Source organism: Nyctereutes procyonoides, unplaced genomic scaffold, assembly GCF_905146905.1.
Source record: "Nyctereutes procyonoides isolate TBG_1078 unplaced genomic scaffold, NYPRO_anot_genome, whole genome shotgun sequence".
Lineage (NCBI taxonomy): Eukaryota > Metazoa > Chordata > Mammalia > Carnivora > Canidae > Nyctereutes > Nyctereutes procyonoides.
Genome location: NW_026575051.1, coordinates 63029957 through 63037108, shown reverse-complemented (window position 1 = coordinate 63037108; position 7152 = coordinate 63029957).

Genomic DNA, 7152 nt, shown 5'->3' with positions numbered 1-7152 from the left:
GCTGCTGCCTTCAGACCCTATGTGAGCTCACGGGCCTCTTGGGGCTCTTGTTCGTTCTGGCTTCACGGGCCCCACTTTCCTGCCTGCACTGTCTGTTTGGCAGCTTGAGAGGTCCTCCCCATGTCTTTATTCCCTCAAGGTGAGACACCATCCCTCTTGCCTCCACATATTCGTGGATCAGAAGTCACATGCACCTCACACTTGGCTGGTACATTTAGGACAGAGTTGCTGTTTCCTCTCTTATAAAGGCATACTGGAATCTGTGGGTCTCTATGTTGGACCTGCCACAGGCACGGGTTTGCCACAGCCCTTCTCCCATGTGACCATTAACATCAAGGCCTCCTCCAAGGACAGAGGAGACAAGGGTCAAAAGTGAGGACAGGCAACAGACACTCTCAGGAAGCAGAGCTCAGGATGACTATGCTATTTACAAGAGAAGCAGCAGAATAGCCTTCAGTTGAAAAGGTCTGAGGAGCACAGGTGGTGAAGATGTCATGTGTCCAGGAGCCTGACATCTCCCAACCATGGAAGTACAGCTTCTTGGGCTCCCAAGTGAGGACCAGCATTTATATACATATGTAGGCTCTGTAATTAATTATATAACTAGAACAATCATCAGATCAGGGTCTGTCTTATTAAAGATGTAAATTTAAAGTGAAGCCTGAGAATGAGTAGGAATTGGCCAAGCAAAAAAAAAGAGGAGAAAGATAGAAGATTATCACCTTTCAGAGAGTGGAGTCTCAGCAGAGAATCATAAGGAAGGTTGACAGGAAATAATTGCTGAAGAAGAGTTTAAGAACAGGTCATACTGGACCTTGGGAGTTTAGTAACTTTCTTAAGAGAATAATGAAGAGCCACTAAAAAGCTTTAAGCAAAGCAGTAATAATTTCAAGTTTGTATTTTTAAACTATTACTTTGATTTTCAGGTAGAGAACAGCTTGGTTGGAAGGATACCTGCAAATATGCAGAAAAAAGGAAGCTGTCGGAGAGTCCAGGTTAGAAAAAAGGAAGCTGTCGGAGAGTCCAGGTTAGTCCTTGGAATTGGGTGGAGGTGGGATCCCTGGGTGGCTCAGCGGTTTAGCCCCTGCCTTCCACCTAGGGTTTGATCATGGAGTCCAAGGATCCAGTCCCACATCAGACTCTCTGCATGGAGTCCACCTCTGCCTCTCTCTGTGTCTCTAATGAATAAAAAAAAAAAAAAAAAAAGGAATTGGGTGGAGGTGGTGAAGATGAAATTTAGTGAAAAGATTCATGAGTTACTGGATAGACTTGGTAATGACTTAAATATGAGCTATTGATGGTGTAGATTATACCCAGATTTTGTCATGGGCAATAAAGTAGATGGAGAAGCCATATTCTCAGGTGGGAAGGATTAGAGAAAGTACAGATCTGAAGTGGGCAAGAGAATGTCTTGGTTCAATTTTAAATCTAAGATGCCAGCAAGACTTCCAAATGGAGATTTCAAGTAGACAACTAGGTATCTCCCACTGGAGTACAGAAATAGAGATATGGACCAGAGATAAAGTTTTAAGTCTTTGGTTATACAGATGATATTTAAAGTCAAGGGGGTAGTTACAGTCATTAAAAGAGAATGGGAAGAGAAAGGAATGAGGCCCAGACGAAATTCCTGATGAACTTGAACATTTAAATGTCAGGGAGACTTAGAAAGAGCAGTCAAGAAGGATTCAAAATCCAAGAATCATCTTAGGGAAGCAGAAGGAAGAGAGTATTTCAAGAAAGAAATAGCAAGTCATGTCAGATGAGGCATAAAAATGACCGTTGGATTTAGGAACATGAGGATCACTTGTAACTCGGGTGAAGAAGAGAAGGAATGCAAATGGAGGTAGGCTTGATAATTTGGAGGAAGATGAAAATGGTAGCCAGGTCATATCAACTTACTCTACAAATGTATAGACACTAGAACAGGAAATTTAAAGAGAATGAGGAAGGTGTAAAATAATTGTCACAAGAGAGAAGGACTAGAGTAAATAGTGAGTAGGCTAGAAAAACATTTCAACTATCGAGATATATATATATTTTAAGTTTAAATAAGTGGAAATTATCCAAATTTTCTCTTGGATAAGAAGACCCAGAATTGCGAAAATATTAATTTTCTTCATATCTATCATTATATTTGATGTGGTAATCATAATTCTTATTAAAATTATTATGATAGCTCACACTTACCGAGGGCTTACTATGTGTCAGGCATTGGGTTAAATGTTCATAAAACCCTAATCAAAGTCACAAGTTCAGGGAAATTTGCAAAATGACTGTAAAGTTTGTCTGAAAAATAAACATGCAAGAATAGCAAAGAAAATTCTGGGAAAGAAAATAGCAAGTGTGGATTAACCAACTGTAATTGTGGTTTGCAACAATAGAAAGCTCAATGGAAAGAACTCAGAAATAATCACAAGTTTAGGCAGGGTGACTTCAATAATGCTGGGTTTTCCAGACAGTGGGGAAAAAAACAGGTTTACAATGAAAAAAATGGGGATGCCTAGATAGCCATTTGGAAAATGATAAAGCTAGATCTCTGCATGATTCTTTATCCCCAAATTAGATAGATAAAAAATGTGAATGTAAAAACTTAAATTATAAAAGAATTAAACATAATTTTAAATATTTTTATAATATTGTGTTCAACTTTTTGAAATATAGAATAATATTCATCTTTGTGGCAAACACACACATATATACACACACAAAAGACCATTTCTAAAAAATATTTTATTTATTTATTCATGATAGACAAAGAAAGAGAGGCAGAGACATAGGCAGAGGGAGAAGCAGGCTCCATCCTGGACTCAATCCCAGGACCCCGGGATCACGACCTGAGCCAAAGGCAGATGTTCAAACACTGAGCCACCCACGTGCCCCAAGACAATTGTTAAAGAGGGAAAATACTGTCAATTTTTAGGATGAAAGATTGAGCTCTCGTAGATCAATTAAGAATGTAAAGACCCCAATTTTAATAAGAAGGGCAAAGGAGATAGCTCAGAGCAAAAGAAATGATTAATAAACATGTGAAATGATGGTTGTTCTGTCAAAAATTTTAAAACACAAAAATTAAAACAAAGTGGTATTTTTTTTATCAGGTTAATCAATCGAATTAACATTATTTATGAGTACTGACTATGTGCCATGTGTTTTTGGTGTTTTCTTATCTATTTTCTATAATATTCCTGTGAGCATATTTTCCATAAGAACCTGCCAATTTTTTAATAATATGATCAGTAGGTTGAGTGGACACAAATGCCTCTAAAGAACTTGATAATGCTTGAAAGGTAGAGATTTTGCCTAAGTCAAACTCACTACTCTTGTCGATATGCTTAATTTGGTTGTTCATTCTGTGAAAAAGAATGTGTTCATCGTTAAAAGTAGTTTTTTTTAATGCACTCAAAAAGCTAATTATTCCCCTCTCGTTTGATTATATTTTATTGAATTGACAATATTTCTGATCACGTAAAGTTAACATTGGAACGTTAATGGCAAACCAAATTAAAATCACAGCCCACTGATAGTTCTATCAGTCAGAGGGGAGAAGAGCAGTTGGTGGAGAGCTAGTCTTTATTCATCTCTTCATTCTTTCAGTCAACAAACATTTACTGACTATCTACTGTGTGCTGGGCACAAAGCTAGGCACTGGGGATATTATAATAACCAGGAGAAAGAGGATCTCTACCCTCAGACTGTATCATCCCATTGGTATGGGAAGGGAAGGAAACTCTATTATAAAACTGCAGTGAAACTCTTTTATAAAAACTTGAACTTTTATCAATTAGTGAAATCTTCCCTTTCCTCCATTCTTTCAATCCAGAAACAGTGTAGTGCTGCCCAAAGTGACACGTTACTTCTGTGACTATACTAGGTACTCTCATTTGTGGGTGATTGAGACACCTTAAACTATCTTTCCAAATAAAAGGAAAGACCTCTTTCCTAAAGACCTAAATCCAGCTAGGTCATAGGCTTCCTCCAGATTAATAAGGCTAAGGTTTTTGGCAAATTAGGAGAGATTTTTTCAGATCTAAATGAATCATTAGGAATGAGTAAATCACAGACATAACAAATGTTCTATAATTAAGAAGATAAAGATGTATGTTGAGAAGTATCATAAATCTCAGAATAACCCAAAATGTTGTCCATTTGTCTTTGTCAACAAATACTGGAAAGAACCCAAAGAAACAGTCAAACGTGTAACTCCAAATAGTCTATACTTTTTTTAAAAAACCATTAATCTAGTATATACTTTCTTAGGAAAAAAAACTTATATACTAAAGAATTAAAACAGTTTCACAAGTTACTTTATATGGTTCCTAAATTATATTAGATTGAACCATATAAAATTGCCGAAACATTTTTTTACCTACAAAATTTGCAATTTCACCTGGTTTTACTCTAATGGAATGACATTATTTCAATTTCTAAGAAGAAATCTTTGCATAATGAATAATTTATGGAGCTCTCCCTATGAGCCATACTGTGCTAAGCCCTGTCATCAATCCAAGGCTTTCCCTGGGTCCCATGGATTCCCCCAAAAAAGTGTGCGACTTGAATTAAGGAGGGTCTTTGAATGTACATAAAAAAAATACATATTTATTTTTACTAACCTTTAACTGGAACTTTGCACTTCTTTCAAATATAGACATGAGCAGTAAACTTAGGTAGCATTACCAGTACCCTTGTTTTTGTCACCAGTGGAAATCAGATATTTTCATATTATACAACAGTTGTCCCAAGCTATCTCAAAATAACATTTCTAGTTATAACAAACTTGAAATTTCCTGTTGATTTTAAACCTAAAATTATTTGATGCATTTATTACTAGTCACAAATTTGTTTTTTAAGTTATTTGGATAACTGAATTTTGATTAGTTTGTTTTACAATGTTATATCTTTTGTGTCTTTAAAATATCTTACTCTGACGGGATCCCAGGATGGCTCAGCGGTTGGGCATCTGCCTTTGGCCCAGGGTGTGGTACTGGAGACCCAGGATCGAGTCCCACATCAGGCTCCTTGCATGGAGCTTGCTTCTGTCTCTGCCTCTCTCTCTCTGTGTCTCTCATGAATAAATAAATAAAATACTTAAAATAATAATAATAATAATAATAATAATAATAATAAAATATCTTATTCTGAGAAAAAATTCCAAGGGTCTCCTCTAGACTGTCAAATAGGTCCCTGGGCACAAAATGGTAAGAGCCCCCATACCATTTGATCCCTGTAGCCACCCTGTGTAGTAGGTAGTATTGTCACCCCCAACATAGGCTGGGTCACTTGCTAAAGGTACACAACTAACAGCACAACCAGGATTCACAATGAGTCTGGGTCCAAAGCCCATGCTCTTACCCAGGACCTACACAGCCTTTGAAGTTTTCAGTGACCAACGGAGATCGTAGTAGTCAACACACTGATGATCATCGAATAATATTTGTGAACCTGATATGCTTCCCTTGTGCAACACTTAATAAATGTTGTCCATGGAAATCCTAAGCTTAAAAATTGGATAAGAAGAACTTACATAGTAAGGAGAGTGGGCCCGGGGCACCAGCCAGGGCTATGAGGTGGTGAAAGCCTCAGAGATCCAGAGAGGGAGCTGTCAGAGAAGTAAGAAGAGCCCCGGATGGACAACCTAGCACACAGAGGTGTCACAAGGTCGTAGCCGGTAAAATTTACTTTTTTAGTCAAGTGGTGAATTACGCCTTCTCTCCCTACTTCTATTTTTATTTCTTTTTCCACTCTGTCTCCATTCAGTTTCTAATTTATTTATCTACCCCATTCCTCCATGTGCTAGCCAGTTTTCAGCTTGAAATAGAGGGTTATTTCATATTTCAGCTTGAAATATGCCAGGTTATTGCAGAAGAAATTAAGGCTGTTCTATATATCCACTATTTGAGCTTTCATTGTTTTTTTTTTAATTGAGATATAACTGTCATAGAACATTATATTAGTTTTAGGTGTACAATGTAATGATTTGATATTTGGGTATATGGCCAAATGGTCACCACGGCAAAATCTAGTTAACATCTGTCGCCATAGTTGCAGAATTTTCTTGTGATGAAAACTTTTAAGGTATACTCTTTTTTTTTATTTTTAAATATTTTATTTATTTATTCATGAGAGACACAGAGACATAGGCAGAGGGAGAAGCAGGTTCCCTTGAGGTGAGCTGGATGTGGGACTTGATCCCAGGACCCCCGGGATCATGACCTGAGCCAAAGGCAGATGCTCAACCACTGAACCACTCAGGTGTCCCAAGATCTACTCATTAAGCAAATCTCAAATATACAATATGGTATTATTAACTATAGTTACCATGATGTATATTACATACCTGTGTCTTATATATATATTTATTTATTGAAGTATAATTAACATACAGTGTTATATTAGTTTCAGATGTGTAACATAATGATTCAACAATTCTATACATTTCTCAGTGTTCATCATGATGAGTGTACTCTTAATCCCCTCTATTTATTTCACCTGTCCCCCTACCTATCTTACCTCTGGCAACCACCAATTTGTTCTCTGTATTTACAAGTCTGGTGTTCTGTTGCTGTTGTTGATCTCTCTTTTTTTTTCTTTCTTTGTTTTGTTTCTTAAATTCTATATATGGGTGAAATTATGCAGTATTTGTCCTGACAACTTATTTTAATTAGCGTTGCACCTTTTAGGTCCACCCATTGACTTATTTATTTTACAACTAGAAGTTGGTACCTTTTGAGCCCCTTCACCTATTTTGCCCATCCCCTACTCCCTACCACTGCAACCACCAATCTGTTCTCAGTATCTAGGAACTCTGTTGTTGTTTTGTTTTGTTTTAAGATTCCACATATGACATCGTTCAGTATTTGTCTTTTTCTGTCTAACTTACTTCACTCAAGATCCATCCATGCTGCAAATGGCAAGATTTCTTTCATTTTTACGACTGAATAATACTCCACTGTGTGTCCACATACATTTTCTTTATCCATTCATTTATTGATGGACACTTATGTTGTTTCCATATCACAGCTATTGTAAATAACGCTGCAATGAACATGGGGGTGCAGATACCTTTTCAAGTTAGTGTTTTCGTTTCCTTTGGATAAATATTCAGAAGTGGAATTGCAGGATCAGATGCTAATTCTGTTTTTAATTTTTTGAAGA